This window comes from Sinocyclocheilus rhinocerous, unplaced genomic scaffold (assembly GCF_001515625.1).
Source record: "Sinocyclocheilus rhinocerous isolate Xijiao unplaced genomic scaffold, SAMN03320098_v1.1 scaffold2277, whole genome shotgun sequence".
NCBI lineage: Eukaryota > Metazoa > Chordata > Actinopteri > Cypriniformes > Cyprinidae > Sinocyclocheilus > Sinocyclocheilus rhinocerous.
In genome coordinates this window covers 482,322-504,651 of record NW_015642816.1, presented here as the reverse complement: position 1 = coordinate 504,651, position 22,330 = coordinate 482,322, and the positions used below count along the sequence as shown (strand labels likewise).

Genomic DNA, 22,330 nt, shown 5'->3' with positions numbered 1-22,330 from the left:
ATGATTGCAACACACTTAAAAATCTCTGTGGCATTACATAATGAAATATCAAACAATATTATCTTCAACAAATGATTATAGATATTTTCTCAGAACTAACTCTACTTTTTGAACTATTATGGCAATGACTAATATCCAGCTAGTGTTTTTGTGGATATTTTTTATGGATGTATGATGTATGAACTCTTTATATTCAGTTCAAAACTGCTTATGTTTTAAAGTTCCACCAACCTCAGCTGCCAGTTTTTACAGTAAATTTCATTTTTTGTGTGTGTGTGTGTTTCTTTTCCAGTGAGACCAATCAAACAATTTGTATTGGTTTGGCTGTTTAACTGATTTGGGAAGAATAAATAATGCGACTAAATGACTATTTTCAGGCAAACTTTATGGCTATTCTTCATCTGTCCCAACCAAGATTATTTGATTGACATTCCTCAAATTCTGGAATCAAGAAAATCCATAGTTGTACTTGCAAATATATCATGTTCATGTGCGCTCATCTTCTAAACACGATCACTTCGACAAGACTTAAAGGCAATATGTTCTGCATAGGTCGAGCTCTCTCAAGCGTCCGTTTAGAGCACAAATCAAGTCTCTGATTTGATGCACTGACTGATGCACATCAAGTGTGAATCTCGCAGTGTAAGCAGCAACAGAGAGAGGAGAACCCCACGACCGCCCTGACAGATGATCCTGGCCCCCGCAGACGTCCCGGGACAGCTGAGAAGGGCCCTGTTCATCTTCTTCTGACTCCCGCACCTCCCAACAGGCAGAAGCAGAGCTTGATGAATTGGTTCTTTCCCAGTGCGGATGAAGGCGGCCCCTCTTTTATGGCCGGAGTTGAGTGCCAAGTCTGGGCCGAGGAAGGAGGGGGCCCGGGTTAAGGTGGGAAGGCGCTAATTAATTTCAGTCTTGGCCAGGTGACCGGCTTGATTTCAGCTCGGCCAGCCAGAGGCAGACGTGAACGGTGGCAAAGCACTCCGGGGTCACGAGGTTAGCAGGGGGAAACGGGAAAGGCCAGTTTCCTCCCTTTCGTCTTACTGAGGCTGATTTACGGTCCACACCATCAGCATGAACCGAGTTTGGCATTCCCAGTCCTGCAGGAATGCCCCGGCTCATGGCTGTGATGTCTGTATCTGGTACCAGAGCGGAGACGGCGCTCAAGGGACCGCGGTGAAGCCCGACACCTCGCAGGTGGGGAGGGCCGCGGGGTGTCCCGTGACAGACTTCAAAGACTCTCCCCAGCCATGCACGCCATGACTGGCACTTTTATGACTTGGCATAAAAAAGAGCTGCTGTCAGGGGAGGATATAGCACTCTTCTGTAAAGTTTAAGGTGTGCCTGATTCACGGTCACTGTCAGGGCCAAGACACAAATACTAGCAGCCACACTCAAACCCCAAACCACACGTGTTGGCATACACAAGCCAGTCTAACAGAAAACACACCAGTAACGTGCACCAGTATGGGAAATAAAATTAGCATATGGGTATATGGGTAAATGAAATAATGACAGAATTTCATTTTTAGGTGAACTTTTATTGAGAAGGTTCAGTAAGAATGACTGCAGAGGGAGTGAACTGTTCATCCTGTCCGTCAGCAATATCAGACGATGCCTTAAAATGGATAATATGCTGTGCAATTATATGACAGACGAGGCAGCGTGCTTGATTAACTTTGATTGCTGGCCCATTATCCAGCAAATAACAGCTGATGTGGCCATTAGAGAAGTTAGAGAGAATTTTAGACATTTAAATCTCCTAGACAGCCCATAATTACGGTTCAACACATCAGAACTTAAAATGAACGGGCTCATCTGTGACTTTATGTATGTATGAATGTATTTACTTACTTACATGTGGTTACATGTACAGTGGTGTCCAAAAATGTGATGCTTTCCCTTTTGCGTTATTGTAATATAATAGTTACATGTAAAAAAAAATACAAATAATGTAGCAAATACAAAAACGCAATAAATGAAGGAATAAATAAATAATTCAAAGTTGAAATATTCACACAGAACTTCTTAATATTTGGTATATCCTCCTTTGCTTTAATGGCATCAGCACTTGTGTAGGCATGGATGTCATGTGGTGATCCATATTATCCAGCATTATCCGAGAATGTTTTAAAAAGCATTGTCAGTATTATAATTTCACGGTTGGTCTAATTTAACTAAATAAATCTCTAATAAATTTCTGCATTGTTAGAATGTTTTTTTTTATATGAAGTTGGTCTTCAGGCATGGCTTATTGCTCTTTATTAGTTGTGTGTTTTACTCTACTTGTCTGCGCCCATATAAATGCGTGCCACTCACTTGAAGCAGCCACCATTAAATTTTACTGGCACAGTTACACTGTCTCCTCTATACAAACATGTCTAAGATAGTATCTAATAAAATCTGCTTCACCACATTCTCTAGGCAGAGACTGACACCTGCTGGACACACACTGAAAATGCCTTATCATGAATTTCCACTGACATACAGTATCTATCGCCTATAAAATGTATGGCATCAAGAGTAGATGTATCTGTCCACAGCTGATTGTTCAAAATCTGGGGGGAGCGAGCAATAAAGTGAAATAAATAAATAAATACATAAATAATATAGTAAAATAAAATGAATTAAAATAAATAAATAAATAAATAAATAAAAATATATAGTAAAATAAAATATAAAATAAAATAATACAATTTAATTAAATCTACAATCCTTTTACTAAAGTTGCTTTGCAATGATTTGTATCGTGAAAAGCGCTGTACAAATAAACTTGACTTGACTTGACTTGACTTTAAGCATATTTTGCATTGCCTATTTCAACTGATGTCTATGTAATTTGTAGTTACAGATTCCAAAAATCATGCACTCGTAATTAGAGTAAATTACATTTTATAATGGTCATATTCCGATTACAGTTAGTTTTTTTTAATGGATTACATTATTACATTTTCACACAATGATGGAAAATCAGTTAGCATTTACTGCTTCTCCCTAATCTTTCTTTTTTTTTTCTACTGTGTATCATACCATTTGGCTTTGACTATATTCACAATATAGAATGGTCATGTAAATGCTTCTGCATTTGGGTGGAAAAAGCACGGTAGGTACTGACTTGCATTTTATGAATCACCAAGGACCACAGTTTCTAAAATCATCTAAGCTAAAAATCATCTTTACTGTTCTACTGAAGAAAAAAGTCACCTACATTTTGGATGACCTGAGGGTCAGTATGGTCACTTTTGCCGTTCAACAGAGCAAGATACATAGAACAAACTGAGACGTACTGTCCGTACAGTCTCTGTGACTTTACAAACGACCCAACGGAATGGCCAGAGGTGTCAATTCCCGGCATTCGATATTCACAAATCTAGGGACCGTCTCTAAAGTTACATACGACATTGGTATACACTTTTCTAACTTCAATAGCATTTGAGGAAAATTACTTACAGTAACACAACCAACTGTGAAGTGTTCATGTAGTTCTCAGTTATAATGCACACCTTTTAGATTTTTGATATTTATTGAAATAAACGGTCAAATCATATATAAATATGATATATTTGTACATATATAGATATATGTATAAAATGATCTATAGAAAGATATAGGTGCTGGTTATATTACGTGTCTACACCAGATAGATATATTCAGGTGTATTAAAGCAGGACTGAAACTAACTTTTTATTAGGAAAATAACTGTTTTATTAGGCTTGTATGTTTTTATTTTCATCAAAATACAGTAATTCTTATTGATGTGTAATTTTACGGTACGTCACTAATGTTTTATAAGGTACTATTATTTATTTCATTACTGGTTATGATGATTTGTATGGTGCTTATACGTGTTATTTAATTTAATTTAATTTAATTTAATTTAATTTAATTTTATTTAATTTTATTTTATTTTATTTTATGTTATGTTATGTTATGTTATGTTATGTGTGTTTGTTTATTTTATTTATTGTTTGTTTGTGTACAACACTCTGTGTCCATGACAGATTTCCTCTGGGGAAAATAAAGTATATTCAAGAGACAAGTCAAGTTTATTGGTAATATTTTTAAACAAGTATATTAAAGATGTCTCAGCACATTTTCTAAGGAATAGTTCACTTAGTTCATTTTCTGAAAATGTCCTCGCCCTCAGGCTATCCAGGTTGTGGATGAGTTTGTTTCTTCATCAGAACAGATTTGGAGAAATGTACTTGCTCAGCAGTGGATGCTCTGCAGTGATTGGGTGCCGTCAGAATGAGAGTCCAAACAGCTGATCAAAACACCACAAGTAATCCACACCCTATGTATCTTGCTCTGTTGAACGGCAAAAGTGACTTTACTAGGCTATACTGGATTTACACCATGCATTTCCTGTAAGCGGGAAAGCCGCGCCCCCAGCTATCACAAGACCCGACCAAGTCCATGGTTGACACCCTCTCATTAGCATGTTGTGCAGAGGGAAAAAAAATGCAGAATTACATTCAGATTAGGATGAGTTTAGCATTTCCTTAAATGTTTTCCATTTGGTAACCAATTTATTTTATTTATTTGCCTATATTTCATCACACGTTTAATTATTTATATACGTATTTAAACACGAATACGTGTATTTATACACACATTTATTTATTTATTTGCGTATTTATTTATTTATGCACACATTTATTTATTTATTTGTGTATTTATTTATTTTTAATTTCTGCAGGTTTGGTCCTCCATAAGTCAGAGGGTGAGTGAATTAACAGCAAATGTACATTTTGGGGTGAACTGTCCCTTTAAAACAAGTTTCAGAAGCCGTGGTCAAAATGACAGATACTTTCAGACTGATAGAAACATTTTTAAAAAAATAGTGCTGGGTTAGTTGAATACTTTAGCAACAATCCACTGTAACAAACAAAACTTGAGATTTGATCAAATGTTGATATAGTGTTTTATAAAAAAAACAGGTCCAGAAGATGTCGCCAAATAGCTGTTTAGAGGACTGCCAAAGAAAATCCCTCTCAGATTCAGAAAATAGAAACTATTAAACAAACCCCACAAGTCTACTATGTAAATGTAACTGAATTTGATTGGACCAATCATAGTTGGATATTTAAATTAATAATCAACTATTAAGATTAGGCCTAAATGAAATGAATTAGTCCTGACTGCAGATTCTGATATTATTTTAAAGAAACCTAACTGCTCTATATTGTGTTATTCCGTACTATGAAAATGTTCATGTGTAATGTATGATTAGCCAGCAGCTTTTGTGATGTCCGAGTATTCAGTTAAAGACCACAACATCATTGAAGATTAATATATACTGGGTAACATATTTGTGGGGATGTTGATGTGGTGCGACATCTGCTGCATCTGGTTCTCTTGCCCAGATTACAGACTACAAATTTTACTTCTAAAAGTTAATGACAAAATAGCATGATCTAAATTTTGATATGCTACTATGGAGTATCCTCTACATATCTATCTCTAAAAAAATCACCTGTGCTCCAGTTGAAACATGTTCCAGAGTGTTTAAAATGAAATATTCATTCACTTCTCCTCCACTCTGTGGTTTCGCGGATTAAAGGTTTGAGATGATTATTATCCACCAGCGGTTTCTGCCACTGTACTTTTGAAATGGGAAAACACAAATATTTGCTTGAGGAGGAGGGACCTTCTTGGAATAAATTAAGACGTGAACACTTTAATAATAAGTGATGTAACACGAGTTTATTTAGAAGAATGACACACTATGGGCTACTCCTATAATTTAGGTAAGTCTTCTTATTGACTATATTTTTGAAAATAATAAAGACATGCCCTAGTATTTTCAACAATCAGTGTTTTGTGTGTTCATTGTGATTAAAGCTGTTCACTGATTTTTTTTTCCAGAATCTTTTTTTTTTTATCTCTCTTTTCCCTTTGTTTTCTATAGCTGATTAAAGGATAGCCATTGGATTGTATAATGCAGCCAGCAAACAAACAAGAGACCAAGATATCTTGTTCCACAAAATAACAGTTTTGTATCCATCCATATTTTTATTTGTACACTATAGACAAAGACCAAAGACATACATATATTTTATTTTATTTTATTTTATTTTATTTTATTTTATTTTATTTTATTTTATTTTATTTTATTTTATTTTATTTTATTTTATTTTATTTTATTTTATGTTATGTTATGTTATGTTATGTTATGTGTGTTTGTTTATTTTATTTATTGTTTGTTTGTGTACAACACTCTGTGTCCATGACAGATTTCCTCTGGGGAAAATAAAGTATATTCAAGAGACAAGTCAAGTTTATTGGTAATATTTTTAAACAAGTATATTAAAGATGTCTCAGCACATTTTCTAAGGAATAGTTCACTTAGTTCATTTTCTGAAAATGTCCTCGCCCTCAGGCTATCCAGGTTGTGGATGAGTTTGTTTCTTCATCAGAACAGATTTGGAGAAATGTACTTGCTCAGCAGTGGATGCTCTGCAGTGATTGGGTGCCGTCAGAATGAGAGTCCAAACAGCTGATCAAAACACCACAAGTAATCCACACCACTCCAGTCCATCAGTTAACATCTTGGGAAGCCAAAAGCCACGTGTTTGTAAGAAACAAATTCATCATTAAGATGTTTTTAACTTTAAACTGACGGCACCCATGCATTCACTGCAGAGAATCCATTGGTGAGCAAGTGCAACATTTCTCCAAATCTAAAGAAACAAACTCATCTACATCTCGGGTGGCCCGAGGGTGAACACATTTTTGGGTAAACTATTCCTTTAATATACAACTTTGTAAAAACCTAAAGGGAAAGGGCATACCTGATGCTAATTTACAGAGTGTGACAGCATGCAAACTCCAAATGATGATATGATGAAACAGAGCTGCACAGAGAATAAAGCAAATGACACAGAACAGGACGTGACAGCTGTTTATCACATCTGGGTGTTGCTGGCACAACACCTTGTTCGATGAATTATCTGTGGATTACACTTAAGTACCGTCATCAAAACGGCATTTTTGCCACTGCAGTGACACCTCTGAGAAATGCCTTCATCAAAAGTTTAACATTTTAGAAGCCACACCTAAAATGTAAATGTCACTCAAACAGGAGCATAACACTAGCAATGCCAAGGTCATAGGTTTGATTCCCAGCGAAAGCAAGAACTGATAAAAAAAAAAAAAAAGTGTGCCTTGAATGCAATCAAGGTCGCTTTAGATAAAAGCGTCGGCCAAATATTTAAATCTAAAATATAATGTTTTGGAAAAGTTGTGAAAATGCCAACTTCAAAATGTCAATATAACTTTTTTTGATCACAACAACAATGAGCTACAATGCTTGTGGAATGCTTTATTTTGAATTGAAAATAGCTTAATCTGGACATCTGAATGACATGCTACAAAAACAGAGAAAACACCAAAATGAAACCACATATATATTTGATCATTTCACTGAATAACAAACAGCTTACAATAGCAAATCTGTGTAAACAACCGGCAATTTATCACAACTGCCAAACAATACACTAAAGTAATTGTCCATATTCTTTCAACTTTGTGAATGGAAAAGCTTTTTGAATGGACAGACTGACTGAACAAGTTCATACACAGGACTCTGACAGGAAACCCGACAAAACGTTTTCACGGCCAAAAAACGGATACACACTGGATGACTTAACTTTTTCTTGCTTTTATGACTGTTTGTCAGATTGTGAGAAATGATTCCAGTGAGATCTTGAGTACAAGCCAAGGCAAACTGTGATATCAGCTGTCTTTCATGTGAGACAATAAACAAACGTATATCTAAAATGCTAAATTAAGATCACACCTCACAAACCCAAACAAATCCTTAATATGGATGAAATGTAAAAAAAAGAAAGCCCACACTTAAAAAAAAAAAAACTTGCATTGAGCTAATATTTATATTATGAAATGTGTATGTAAATGCAGATATTAATATCACTAGTTAAACACTTTAAAAATAATCACTCAACATTGTACATGAATGATAGCAATACTCATCATGTAATATTGCTTCCATGGTGGCAAATCTCTCTCACACACACACACACACACACAGACACACGTCTAGTTTGCTATCCTTGTGGGGACTTTCCATAGGTGTAATAGTTTTTATACTGTACAGACCATATATTCTATTGCCCTACACCTAAACCTAGCCCTCACAGGAAACTTCACACACACACACACACACACACACACACACACACAGTAATTGCTCTTTTGCCCCAAAAGCTTATATATTTAAGAATTAAAATATATACAAATTTTGTCAAAAGCCAGAGATTACTACAATGCTACTGCTATAAAAATCATATAATTAATATAGGATCACAAAGTGTAAAAGAACCTGTCAGGGGTGGAAATAAGTTTTATTTCTGTCATTTGTTTTGATTTGTGGTGGCTACACCAAAGTTTTATTGGTGACAGTTTATGGAGAAGGTTAAAAAAAAACACACATGACTTTTTTTTAGGAATCATCAGGGTATTACAGAAAATACTGTGCAGAAGTACGAAGAACAGTGCGTAAAGAATGGTAGAATGCCACTGGAAACGCCGCCCATTATCCTTCGGTGACAGGAAATGCTGGCGCGGGCGCGTGAGTACTGACAGAGCTCTTCTCCAATGGGAGCCGCGGAGGGGAAGGCGCAGCTCGATCCTCTGACTTTACTACGAAGGTGAAGCGCAGCCAAGGCAATGGAGAGGAACCGCGTCAAAATGCTCGTGTAATGTTTGAAGAAAAGTAAGGTAAGGATTGACAAGAAACACTTGAAAAGTTGCACTTTGGGGAAAAGGTTTAGTGTTTTCGAAATGGCATCATAGTGAAAGTGAGCGAAAAGTTTTGGCGACCCAAGGCAAGATCATATAACTGCGCTCTGGGAGCTGCGCTTGGAAATGTGTAGTGAACGCTGTAGTGAAGATAAACAGTTTCTCATGCTAAAAACTACATGTTTTAAGTCTTCACATTTGAAAAACTCAAATAACGTCGTGTGTACAGTAACTAGCAGCTCGGTAGCTGTTAAATACGTGTTTATGTTTTATGCACAGTAATAGGATTGTGGATTAGAGGAACGCTTACAGTAACTCGTGTACTATATTAAATCTGTTTATCCTACAGCTGTTAAAAACAGGGAAATTGACTGGAAAATAAAAACCCAAATACTTTTAAAGAATAAACACTTTTAGAAATATATTTTAAACGATATGATCTATCTATCTATCTATACATTTTTTTAACATTTTAAAATTTTAAGTCTTTGAAAAGTTGTTTTTCTTGCATTATACTTTTAATCAGCTTTTTTTTATTTCTATTTATCTAAGTAATCATCTTCATCAATAATGTGACCAAATATGACCGTCTTAGGAAAGAAGTAACTGTATTGACAATAGTAGGCTGTGCACAGGGCAATGTTGTGTCCATTAACTGTGCCAGTGTCACATGACTAAATCCCTGCTGCATTATAGAAGAGAGCATGGACAATTGTAACAGTTTTCGGTTTTTCACTCTTTGATTTTGATTTAGCCTCAAACAACATATTAGCAGTCATTACCTGTCAATTAAATGTAAAACATGCAGTTATACAGTTAAACTAAACGTACACCGCTTGTAGCACTGATTACAATTGTAATAGATATTTTGATAAATGTAACAGTCACACTTTTAATTGCCTTTTTAGCATTCAAAAGCTTAAACACTCAAATTTCATCCGTTTTGAAATCAGATATTGTTTTATCATGTTGGGTGGCTATTTTTTGTATAGCACCTAATCAAAATTTCACGGGAACCTACATTTTTGTGATATCAACTTCAAATTTGGAACATAACTCAGTTTTAGACATGACTTTGATTATTATTAGTATTATTATTATTTTAGCAATTTTAGATGTTGATGAAAATCAAGGACATGGCACGTTGTGCAAGAAGTGCATTTATTCTTGTGTTTTGAATATCAAATTCACGTTTTTGTTCTCTCAGTACACATTTAGTTTTTTCTCTAATGAAATGATCCACATGCTCTGTCCTTGGAAACCACAGAATGACATCAGACATGAGGTTTTTGCATATGTGTGCTCGATGGTCAGCTGAAAACATTTCCATCTGGCATTTCAATTGCATGATCTGTTCTGATTTTTCTATATGTTGGATATATAAAATGCATCACTGTTTCCACGAAACTATTAAGTAGCACGGTTACAATAAGGTTCATTAGTTAGCATTAGTTAACTACTTTAGTTAACATGAACTAAGCATGAACAATACTTCAGCATTTATTAAACTTAGTTAATGTTAAGTTAATACATTAACTAAAATTAGCTAATGGAACCTAATGGAATGTTTTCAACATTGATAATAATCAGAAATGTTTCTTGAGCATCAAATCAGCATATTAGAATGATTTCTGATGGATCATGTGACACTGGAGACTGGAGTAACGATGCTGAAAATACAGCTTTGACTCACAGCAATAAATTACATTTTAAAATATATTCAAATAGAAGACAGTTATTTTAAATTGTAGTAATATGTCACAGTTTTACATTTTTTTTGTCTGTGCAAATTTGTATGCATCATTGTGGGCAAGAGTCAACAACATTTTCTGTCAATTTTCCAAAAAGGGAAAGATGTTTTGAATGTGTATATCGGCTTTTAGGAGTGTACTCTATAGATGCTTTTAAAGCTAACTGCCATGGACTGAAAGTCTCAAACTGTCAGTCTTTAATTATGGGGTTTATTCTCACAAATCTTTCATTCATCTTTGGATTCAGTTTGGTTGAAATTTTGTTAGGACGATCAAATCTGTGAAACATCTAGTGGTTAAAATAGACCCAACGCGCTCCATTTAGTTTGTTGTCCGCTAGCCGCACATTTTATAGTGTATTTCATCTTTCTCCATTTTATATAAATACAATGGAACTCAATGGGTACCGAAATGGTTTGGTTAGCAACATTCTATAAAATATCTTCGTTTAGGTTCCACAGAAACTCATGCAGGTTTAAAACAACACAAGGGTTTGTAATTAATAACGATTATCATTTTTATCATTCTATCCCTTTAAGATACGTTTGACAAATAAAAATTTGTCTTGATAATGTGTTGGAATATTGCAATTCATTTACAAATTGCAAATATTCAAATAATATAAATATATATATTTAAAAGTAGATTACATTTTAAACTAATTAATTAAACAATTTTTAGTTCTTAGGAAATAATGCATTTATGTTTTATGCTAAAGCCTTTTATCTCTGAAGATCTCTTGCTGCCACTCAGATTTAATAAGGCGTTCCAAATGGTTGTAATCTGTTTGAGGTATGGCCTCACTATTACAAGAGTAAATGCTTGGTAGACATATGACTTCTGTCAGTAAGGATAGTCAAACAAAGTTCTGTTTGCAGAGGGTTCGATTGTGCTGCAGTGCTTGTGTCTGGATGCTGTACATTTTTTTCTCTCCCTCTCATGCTGAAGACCAGCACTCTATGAGCCAAGCATGTTGGAACAGTGGTAACAGAATATGTGTGCCGTTTCCCAGCAGGTGTGAGTCATAGGCACAAAGAAAGTACTTTATTGTTAGGACGACCAAATCTGTAAAACATTTAGTGGTTAAAATAGACCCAACGCGCTCCATTTAGTTTGTTGTCCTCTAGCCGCACATTTTATAGTGTATTTCATCTTTCTCCATTTTATATAAAGCCTAAATGGTTTTTAACGAGAGGCAGATATTTTCCCCAAAATGGTATCTGGAGGCACTCTGCTAACGTAAAGCCGTCTAATATGTTTAATTTTCACATTTAAAATGCTATAAGGCAATAAAACAACCAGAATCTTCTAAATATGCACACATCTTTTGTGTCTTTCCCCGAGACCCCTGAGTGGAACATAAACGTCTTCAAACTATGTTTATTGACATGTCCTGAAATAAAGCCTTAATCAGCCTGCAAGTAGAGTTTTGTAATATCATGTGTTGATAGTGAAATTTTTTTAGTTGTTGATGTAAAAATTAGACACACATTGGACTTGGCAATGCAACAAGTTTGCTACCAGCAGGTGTGAGTCATAGGCACAAAGAAAGTACTTTATCTCCTGGAGCGCTACCCTCTGTTTGGGAAACATATACAAATACATATACCTGCAGGCAAAATCCGATACTTAAGCTGTCATGCTGTTTGATGCTTGGCAAACCTTTTACCGATGGATCATCTTCAGTTGTTCGTGAGACCTTTTCTTCATTCGGCCCCTATCACGTGTTGCAGGTCAAACAGTATCAGCTCTGCAGGGAGTTGTGTCGATTTTCAACCGATCTGGCACTGTCACCCGCTTGATAAACGACACTGGAGAACGTTCAACAAGCTATTCAGAGCACTTGACAATTCACTTCTGGGGTTTATACTCCCCATGACTCACTTGCTGCTGATTGGACATTGAAACCAGACAGGAGACTCTGCGGATCCAGTTCCATATTCCTCATGCCAGATACAGGACTCAAGAAACAGGCTGCTGGTCTGGGCTTAGTGTCGTCTGACATTTATTCGCTTTCGCTCGTTTGCTGAAATGACATGTTGGCCTTGTGGAGTTTTGCGCCGTTCGTGATGTGGTAGCTTTTCGAAGTGAGCTTTGGCCCGTACGGCCTCCATAATTACATGCAGCGGGACTGTGGCGCCATTTTAAATGCCAAGCATCCCAGGCTGGTGTTGAGCTGTCATTGTCGATGAGGTCCTTGTGCTTGAGAGATCTTCTAATTCCTTGAGCGTTTGCTTTCGAAGAGCTGGTAGCGGCTTTCTCACGGTGCCGAGGTTTTTGGGTCAATGAACGCTTCCAAGTTTGCTTGTAACCATGACTCATGATTGCGGTATATGGAAACCTCTTTTTGGAGGTAAATGACTGGTGTTCTTCACGAGAATGCTCCAGTGCATGACTTCCATGAAAGGTGCTGCTTCCAAGAGAAAGTTTGTGCCATACTAAGTTGTAATCAAGTCTTCAGGCCATGTTTGGAACTGCAGAACAAGGCAATCAATCAGCTGAGGATGCTTTTGTCCTTTTTGTTTAATCCTGTGTTGAGTAAAGTGAGGGTAAGTGTTCACGCACAGTCTACCTTCAAGCAGAACTGGCTGAGGCTGCAATTCTCCCGGGAAGCCAGCCAGAAACTCAGTGAATAGCTGGCATCTGGTAGCCATCTTATTCTGGCCAGTGCCTGAGGAAATTCCAGGCTTGAGTGGCTATGATAGCTCTTGTGTAGAGCACTGCTCCACAGCCTTATCCCCGCTTCGCGTCAAATTGATGTCTGTTTTCAATGCCAGGTCCAAAACGCTCGTAATTTGCCTCGTTTGCGAAGACTTTTAGCTGTATCTGTCAAACTGTACAAATGTTGACTGTGAGAAGTCCACAAACAGATGCCATTTTCTTTCTTTGACTTCTTAGATCATCAGCTTGCTCCATGTTGAAGGGTTTCACGGAGGCTGGGGGTGGGCAACTCCAAATATTGTTTATTTGTAGTTTATTTGCTTTCTGTGCCGTTACTAGGGTTGTGACGGTGATTAAATTTTCCCACCGGTTAATCGACGTGTGACAACACCGGTAATACCGGTATCACCGTGGGGGCGTTCCCTCTTTTCCTCGCTTTCCTTCGCTTTTAAATAGCTTGTAAAAGCAGCGTGCGCATTTTACTTTCACTTTGAAATAGCGGCAATTCGGCGTAACGTTCAGTTTTTAATTGTAGTGTCTGTTCTTTTACTGAACTAAATTATTTTTATTACTATAAAAAATCAAAACGACGGTGGGGGTCGGTGACGCGGTGGGCAAGTGACGTAACCGGTGTTGCGGCTTAACACCGGTATCACCGTCAGCACCGTCTATCGCGGCAAGCCTAGCTGTTACCCAGGCTAAATTTACTTCTGCACTACTTTAGAGACACTGAAGTCTTGCAGAAAGGTTGATGTCTTTATGGATGATGACTGAATTATTATTATTATTATTAATAATTCTGCAACCATAATTGTTGTGGATTCTATCTGGTCTACCTGGTTTGCAAGAGTTTTATGCTTGAGCTAAACCTTAAAGGATTAGTTCACCAAAAGATTAAATTTTTTTCATCAGTTACTCCCCATTCCAAACCAAAGGGGTCATAAAATGCATTTTTTTTAAATAATGTTCTCTGAGGTCCATTTATGTTGTTAGCTAGCTTTTTACATCAAAAACATCATAATTTAGAAGTAATAAGCTATTTTCTATCCTGTTTTTGAGCCTCTCTTCAGAACGGTCAGTTTGTATAGGTGGGGCACATTCAAGACTCAGAAGTAAACGCCCACTGCTGTGATTGGCTGACAGTATTGCTTATTAAAATAACAGATGGACGCTGCTGTGACGTACTTTGAAAACAACATGGGTCATTTGGTTTAAAAACTTATAAATACTCAATATATATCAAACCATCTGGAACAGACAATGCAATAGTGGTAAAAGCACATTTACTCACACTTATGTGTTGTGACATTACTGTTGGATCCAATATAGTCAGACTCAGCGCTGCATCGTCTTTAACTTTCAGTCTTTCTGAAAAGCCTGCGTCAAACTGTCTTCTTTAAAAACAAATCTGCAGTAAAGTAAAGCAAACAAACAAACAGTGTTTCACTGACACGATCTGGAGCTCTTTCCTAATGTTATCCCGTATCGCACTATGACATCATAATGGGACAGCTTCCAAAATAAATAGTTTTTCATCATGGTTTCAAGAAAAGCTGTTTTTGAACTAAGAAGTTTGGAGTTCTGAAATTTACAGGATGTTTTTATAGTACACTGACCTGTTAAATGTCAAAAGATCAGGGGACATTTGATTTCTCTGTTAACTTACTTTCTTCTGTGGAACACAAAAGGAGAAACTTTTGAGTTATGTACTGGTCGTTCTTTGCCAGACAATTAGGATGTATTGGGATAGAAGCTTTTAAGCTTCAGCAAGGGCGCAAAAGCAACAACTTTAATTCTACAAATCAAACATTTCTTTCAGGACAGCACCAGTCCTCATTTATTTTAAAAGAATGTGCAGAGTATTCTTCAAAAATGCACCCTTTGTGTTTCATGGAATAAATAAATTGCAAAAGGTTTGGAATTACATGAAGGTAAGTAAATAAGAACAGGAATAAGAATAATCTCCTTTAAGAAGTTGTCGTTGAAGTTTCCGTTACTTTTCTACAGACGTTAATCCAATCTGAACAGTCCACATGCGTTTTTAATGATCTATCCTGCATATACAGTGAATTCAGAAAGGAGATTGATTGGCTGGCTGATTTGTGATAGTCAAAGTTACATCAGGTTTTGCTTCCAGATCCAGAAGAAGTTAAAGTCATTGAGTATTTGCCTTAAGCAGGCTGGCAGTGCACACAAAATGATTTCAGTGTTGTTCCCATGGTAACTTTATAAGACTGAAAACTACCAGTTGTTGCCCAATTAGACTTCATCTTGTATCTAGGGTTACAAATCTAGACAAAGTCCATATCTTGAGATTAAAAAAAAAAACTTTCCAACTCGCTCTTCCTGAAATTGGCAATGTTTCAGTAGACCCCTACCTGTCACCATTCTCCTAGACTAATGCTGTATATTTGGGCTCAGTTTCTGCAAGCCCTGCCAGTCAACTATCTGTAAACCACAACTTTATCTGAAGGGCCCTGGGTGGTCTGCGTTAAAGTTACAAAGAGAGAGCACAAGCCACGGTCCCCTATGTATCCACATCCTGGACTGTTTAGCAAACTCTGCCCATCCAAACAACAAGGAAGATTACTTGCTGCTTTATTTTCCTTGAATCCCTTGAAACTCGTCTCTTGTTGCGAAGATGTGCTTGAACCGCTCTCTTTCTTTTTCTGAAGACCTGCAGTGGCCTTGCACCACAGGCAACTCTGGGAAAACGCATCTAATCATCTCGGACTTAGAAGGACACGAGTAGGAAATCAAACCGTTTTTATTTATTTATTTTCCCAAAATTTAGCTAAATGGCTTTTAAGAAGAATGTGGTTAAACTACATTAGCAATACATTAAAGAAATGTTTGTTAGTTTCACATGGTTTCACAAAAAAAAAATAAAAAAATTTCAAGAAAAGTTTAAATTTAATGACGTGGTGTAATCATAACGTATGAAGTAAAAACATATTTTTCTTACACTTAAGGGAGTTTTTGGGCAGTCACACCACATGACATTGTACAGCCTCAACTGACTTTGCTTTGACATAAAAAGGTCACATTAGCTGATATTTTAAGAGACTTTCACATACATCCATGAGGACACCTATATGACACCATTCACACACACACACACACACACATATATATATATATATATATACATATATTTTGTTCTGCATATTAGCCTCATGCATTTGTTGGTTGATTTTGGTGGACAAAGGTTTTTAAAGTGTCTCCCCCATAAATAATAAAAAATACTTATATTATACTAATACTGTCTTTTTTATAGGCAAAAGCATTATAGTTTACTTTAATGCCATTAAGAACAGCTACATTTGTTTTCTGCTATGCTGTTTTCAGCTTCCATCAAGCAGCTGTTGCCAAAGTGAGATGCTGCCAGCTCAAGTGTTAAAGCTCAAACACATTTTATTTTCCTGTTTATTAAGCTCAGGAGATTAACGTAAATGCCAGTTTTGTCCAGTGCACCATCAACACCGTCAACCCAACGTCATAGGGTTATTCTTCTGTCCTACTGCCCTTTGCAAAGTGATAAATAGAGAAATGTTGCTCACACTGTTATTTATTTTGTCTAAAATGCTCACGGTGGAGTGCCTGTGCATGCATGTGGGATAGGAAACTACTGTCACAGAAGAATGCATCAAAACCAGGGCAAATATGCATCACATTCCTCACGTGAGCGTTTCCATTTGTCAGGATGTCTGTTTTCCATTCAAGCATGTTGGATGAGTTGGAATGTGCCAAAGAGGGAACACTGTCTATTTTCAGCCGTCCTCTCTGCATTTTCCCTCGTAAAAAGACTGCTTGCTACTTCATGAGTCATCTTTGCAATCTCTGCTCAGACTTGCATGGCTCTGAATGGATCCTAATAATTAGTGCTGGGAAGAAAGACAAACAACCTCAGAAATGATTGAACTTGTTTCCTGGATCTGCGAACAGAAGATGCTGCGAATTATGTTTGCGCACCAAAAAGTACTTGGGGTCGGGCGAAGGCATTTCAAGAAGGTATTGTTCTTATTAAAGCGAGCAACGAGACCACAGGATGTCTTTATTCTACGCCTTTTATCAACAATGCCTTTTCAATTTTCCATATACAAACATTGGCAATGGGCGATAAGCTTGTGAAGTTGATGGAGATACAATTGTTGCAGCTCAGCTGACACTGAAAACGATATTATATCAGAAAAGACTTTCATAGGACTCTTATCACTTCTTATCACAGCACTTGGAGAGTTGGCCTCACTATTGGCAGGCGTAGCAACCCCACAGAGCAAACGCTGGAATTCAGTGGAAAGAAACATAAAATGTTGGCGAGACTTGCACAATCCTTCGCACTTTCTTGGCTGTCTTTCCTACTTTGAGGCTACTTGCGTCCCCACAAGTTCCCCTACCCTCCTTCGCCTCTCATTTTCTCTTCTGCTCCATTGTCATTCCTGCAAAACGAGTAGTGACTAAATACTGAGGGCTTACCACTATATTATCACAGTTAGTTACAGAAGATGACAAAAAATGTAGTAATGTGAAAATCGACAGCATAACGTACCAGACAAATCAAAATGGGATGGGTTTTTATTAGGTACAATTCAAAATGGAGTTTGTTTATGGTTGTTGTGCTAAAACGCAACTTTTTTAACTCAAGTGTTGCATAATGTGAAGCTGTTTTAACACTGATGCCAAACTACTATTTGTTTGTTAGCAACAGTCTTTTCTTTTAGTTTACATCCATTAATGGTAATAATCAGTGTTGGGAGTAACGCGTTACAAAAGTAATGCATTACAGTAACGGATTACTTTTTGCTGTAACGCAGTAGTGTAAGGCATTACTAATCAATTTTCAGTAACATTTTACTCGGTACATGTTCAGTAACGCTTGCGTTACAACACACTTTTAGCCCAAAATGTAATTGTTCAAAGAAAAAAAAAACAGCAAGACCGTGAGACATTAACGAATCTAAAATTCTGCAAATAAGTTATATTTCCTGTTCGTGGTCAGTCAATAGCCGCCCGTGGTGTCCAAGTTTGTAAATAAAGACTAAACGACAGCTTCTGATATATTTGTTTAGCTATTTCATTCATCTCCCTCTCACTGGTGGAACTTTGTATTGTGTGACGTAGTCCAGTGATGGCGTGTTTAGGGCGTGTTTTACAGGAGTGCCGCGAGGCTACTGGCCCGACAGTGGAAACGTGGCATGATTTCGGCCTCTGTGCTCGAGGTCCGAGGCTATTAGCCCCGCCCAGCTCGCTGTAAGCAGTGGAAAAGCTGCTAATGGGTGAAGATGATAAAGACTGTACATTCGTGAGATGGACGGATGCGCATTACTTCTTGTTTTCTTTCATCCTTTCTTGCATTGTCTTGAGCCTTCACTTTTAATATGAATAGACCCAAGCTATTCACAGATATTGCCAGATAATCACTTTACCTCTACCATACTTTTAACAGACTTGGATCGTTTGTGATTCTGGCTGTCATCCTTTCTTGCATTGTCTTGAGCCTTCACTAGCCTGGATAGCCCGCACAGTCATTATGCTACACCATATCGCCCTCTACTGGATGTAAAATGCTCTGCAGTACATTTTGTCATTTTAGAATGTTAACCCTCTAAGCGCCAAAGTCGCAAAATTGCGACAAGACGTCATACTTATATGACGTCTTGTACTTATAATACATACTTATAATACAATAGACTGTAGTTCCTAATATGGTGTAATATCTCATTTGTATTCCCTACCACTAGATGGCAGACATGTAGTACTTTGATTCTAGACCAAAATTACGTCACGTTCCTATTCAAAGTGTTCGAGGAAATAGCAGAGCAAGTGAGCTATCGTGTCATTGATGCGGAAGCAGTTCAGTTCATAGCGTGCGAGTAAATTGTGAGAGAAAATCGTCAAATGGCTAATAGAAAGTTGTACCGTGAGGATGTGTTGCAAATGTTATTCGCCGATTCTGACTCTGAAGGGGAATATTTGCCTTTTGGAAATGACGATCGGTCATCTAATAATCGCGCTTCTCCCGGTACATCTTTGCAGCGCAATGGTGCCGCCGTGCAAGGCGCGAGTGTTCACGAAGCACAAACAAGTGATCATTTAACCAATGGAGCTACAATCAACTTAGGCTTACAATGCTTTTGGAAACACAGCCCTGTGTGGTAGATGCGCACATTTGTATTCTAACGTCCTGGGGCCAGTTGCTTAAACTTAGCCTATTTGTTAACCCTCTAAGCGCCAAAGTAGCAAAATTGCGACAAGACGTCATACTTAATCAAATAGACTGTAGTTCCTAATATGGTGTAATATCTCATTTGTATTCCCTACCACTAGATGGCAGACATGTAGTACTTCGATTCTAGACCAAAATGACGTCATGTTCCTATTCAAAGTGTTTGAGGAAAGAGCAGAGCATGTGAGCTTTCGTGTCAATGGTGCGGAAGCAGTTCAGTTCATAGCGTTCGAGTAAATTGTGAGATTTGTGAGAGAAAATCGCCAAATGGCTAATAAAAGTTGTACTGTGAGGATGTGTTGCAAATGTTATTCGCCGATTCTGACTCTGAAGGGGAATATTTGCCTTTTGGAAATGACGATCGGTCGTCTAATGATCGCGCTTCTCCCGGTACATCTTTGCAGCGCAATGGTGCCGCCGTGCAAGGCGCGAGTGTTCACGAAGCACAAACAAGCAATCATTTCGACACTTTGGCCAATGGGGATGGGGGTGACAGGAGTAAACGGGGTCGTAGTGTCCATAGGAGAGCTGTTGCTAGAGGTAGAGGCAGCAGGGGTAGGAGAAATAGGGCTGGAAGTAGCACTAGCTCCTTGGATCCAGTGCCCCAAAGAGGTGGGAGTGGCCGCGGTACACGGTGCAGTCAAAATGAAGAAGTGTATCAGGACTGGATCAAACGCTTTGATGAGCCCGTTGGTAATTTAGTACGTTCTCCTGTTTTATTGTTTGTTTCCTCTTTTCTGATCATTTGGAATGAGGATAAAAAGAACAAAAAAAAGAAAAAAAACATGCAAATGAGTTCAGACATCCATTCAGTATATATTATTTCCTTAATATTACTTTTTTAAAAACATGCAAATAAGTTCAAACATCAATTCAATATCTACTATCTCCTGAATATTATGAAATTCAAGATGACCGCCCCTGATGACGTCATAATATGCAAATTAGACGAGTATATTTACACCCCACATAAACTTTCGGTCATGCCCAACATTTTTCTAATTTACAGTAGATCTCTATCTTTAAGCCCTTTCAAGCCACAAGCTTTTGAAATCTTGATGTCAAAATCCAGCATTTTTCCCAAAAATCCCTGGCACCTAAAGGGTTAAGTTCTACTTCTGTAGTTATTTTGGTGAAAGTAACTCAAAAGTAATACAGGAGTCATGTAACGCATTACAATTCTGAGACAGTAATATTGTAAGGTAAGGAATTACTTTTAAATAACAGTAACAAGTAATCTATAATGTATTACAGTTTGGAAGTAACTTGCACAACACTGGTAATAATGATGATGTTGTTCACACCATCTAACACTAGACTATATCTTAGAAACTTAGTAAACTACTATGCCTTTGCAAACTATTATTCTGTTCAAAACTTGAACCTCATTTTCATTAATTGAAATAATGCTGAAATAAAATTAAATATAAATATTAGATAAAAAAATTACTTTAAAAAAACATGAAATGTTGTCTTAGCAACTAAATGAAATAAAATGAGTTAAATTTGAAGTACTAACATTTCTAAAACTGAAATAAGAATAAGCTAAATAGAAATATTTAAAAACACATAAAATTGCTAAAAGCTAAACTAAATGAAAACTGAAAATATATAAATAAAAGCTGATTAAAAATATAAATAAATACTATAATAGTACATAAATAATACTAAACTAACACTTATTTTTCAAAAGCGGGTTTGCTGCCTCCTTAGCATTATAAGGTTTCAGAGATGAAATATGTAAGCAGCGACTAGGGATGGGTATCGTTAAGGTTTTAACGGTATTACTACTCTTACCGATACTGCTTATCGATTTGGTACTTTAACGGTATTCTTATCGGTACTTTTTGTTTTTTATATATATATATATATATATGACAAATTTAGAGCTGAATTAACATTGATTTATATTCTGAAATGTAAAATAAATATTTATTGAAATAAATATAAAACATCAATTTGTAAATGCACCAGTGTGCAAGCATTTTTAGTGTTTTATACATAAGATAAGATACAGTAAGAACATGAAAAAAGAAACAAAGTAAAACAAAATGACAAATACAATAAAACAAATATACAAATTAAATGAAATAAACAGTGCTGTCATTTTTCCATGAAGTTCTACTAACATTACTGTTCAGGTAATAGCCTACAAAAGAAATCTAAAAGTAATCAAATGTAAATGAACACTGCATAGTTTTCAGTCTATATATTGGTAGATTAATGCTTATTAAAGCTATAACGTTATTCAGATTAAGAGCAGATTTGCATTTTGATGGCCCAAGCGCCAGTCTGTCACTTTAAGACAATATATTGACACACATCGGATTTTCTCCCAACTGTTCTCCTCCACTTAAGACATAAACTGTGTTAAAGAAAATACTCCCAAACCGGCCCTTTTTGACATTTTTGTGTGTATTTGATCGATTGGACATGCGCCCGAAGCTCAAAGTGTAATTTGTTTGTCCGTTTTGGAGCTAGCCGCGCGCACACATTTCAGCCTGAGGAACAGCGTCTATTGTGCGGATTGTGCTTTCAACATTTTATTATCAAGCATGTCCCACAATTTAGCAACAGTAAAGACGGCATCTTACAACAATCACCGATTGAGCTGATTCTGACGTTAAGTTTGGGTTTTAGGGAGGAACGAATGCGCACCGCTGTAAAGGGAAAGAAGTTGCGCAATACGAAACGCAGCTAGTTTTTAATAGCTTTACCTCATGTCTTCTTTTGTATAATCCTTAGAAGCCAAAATCGAAATAAAAAAATTAAATCAGCTTAATATAACAGCCACAGGCCTAAAGTGTAAGCAGATGTTTGAATGTTTAGTTCTCTCTTCTATCATAATTAAACAGGGCTTTCATGTTGCGCGTGCTGAAGCTCCTCCGCTTGAGCGCGATCTCTTCTGAATTGCTAATAGCAATAATGCATC

At 36.9% G+C, this 22,330-nt stretch overlaps 1 protein-coding gene across 3 annotated transcripts in view; it reads left to right on the top strand.

Moving 5' to 3' along the window:
• The first annotated feature begins 8,626 nt into the window (after positions 1-8,626).
• Positions 8,627-22,330, top strand: part of LOC107756541 (ciliary neurotrophic factor receptor subunit alpha-like) — a 48,387-nt gene continuing 34,683 nt past the window's right edge. For all 3 annotated transcript variants that reach the window (XM_016573703.1, XM_016573701.1, XM_016573702.1), the window contains exon 1: positions 8,627-8,739. The gene's annotated coding sequence lies outside the window, so the exon portion shown is untranslated. The remainder of the gene's footprint in view (positions 8,740-22,330) is intronic.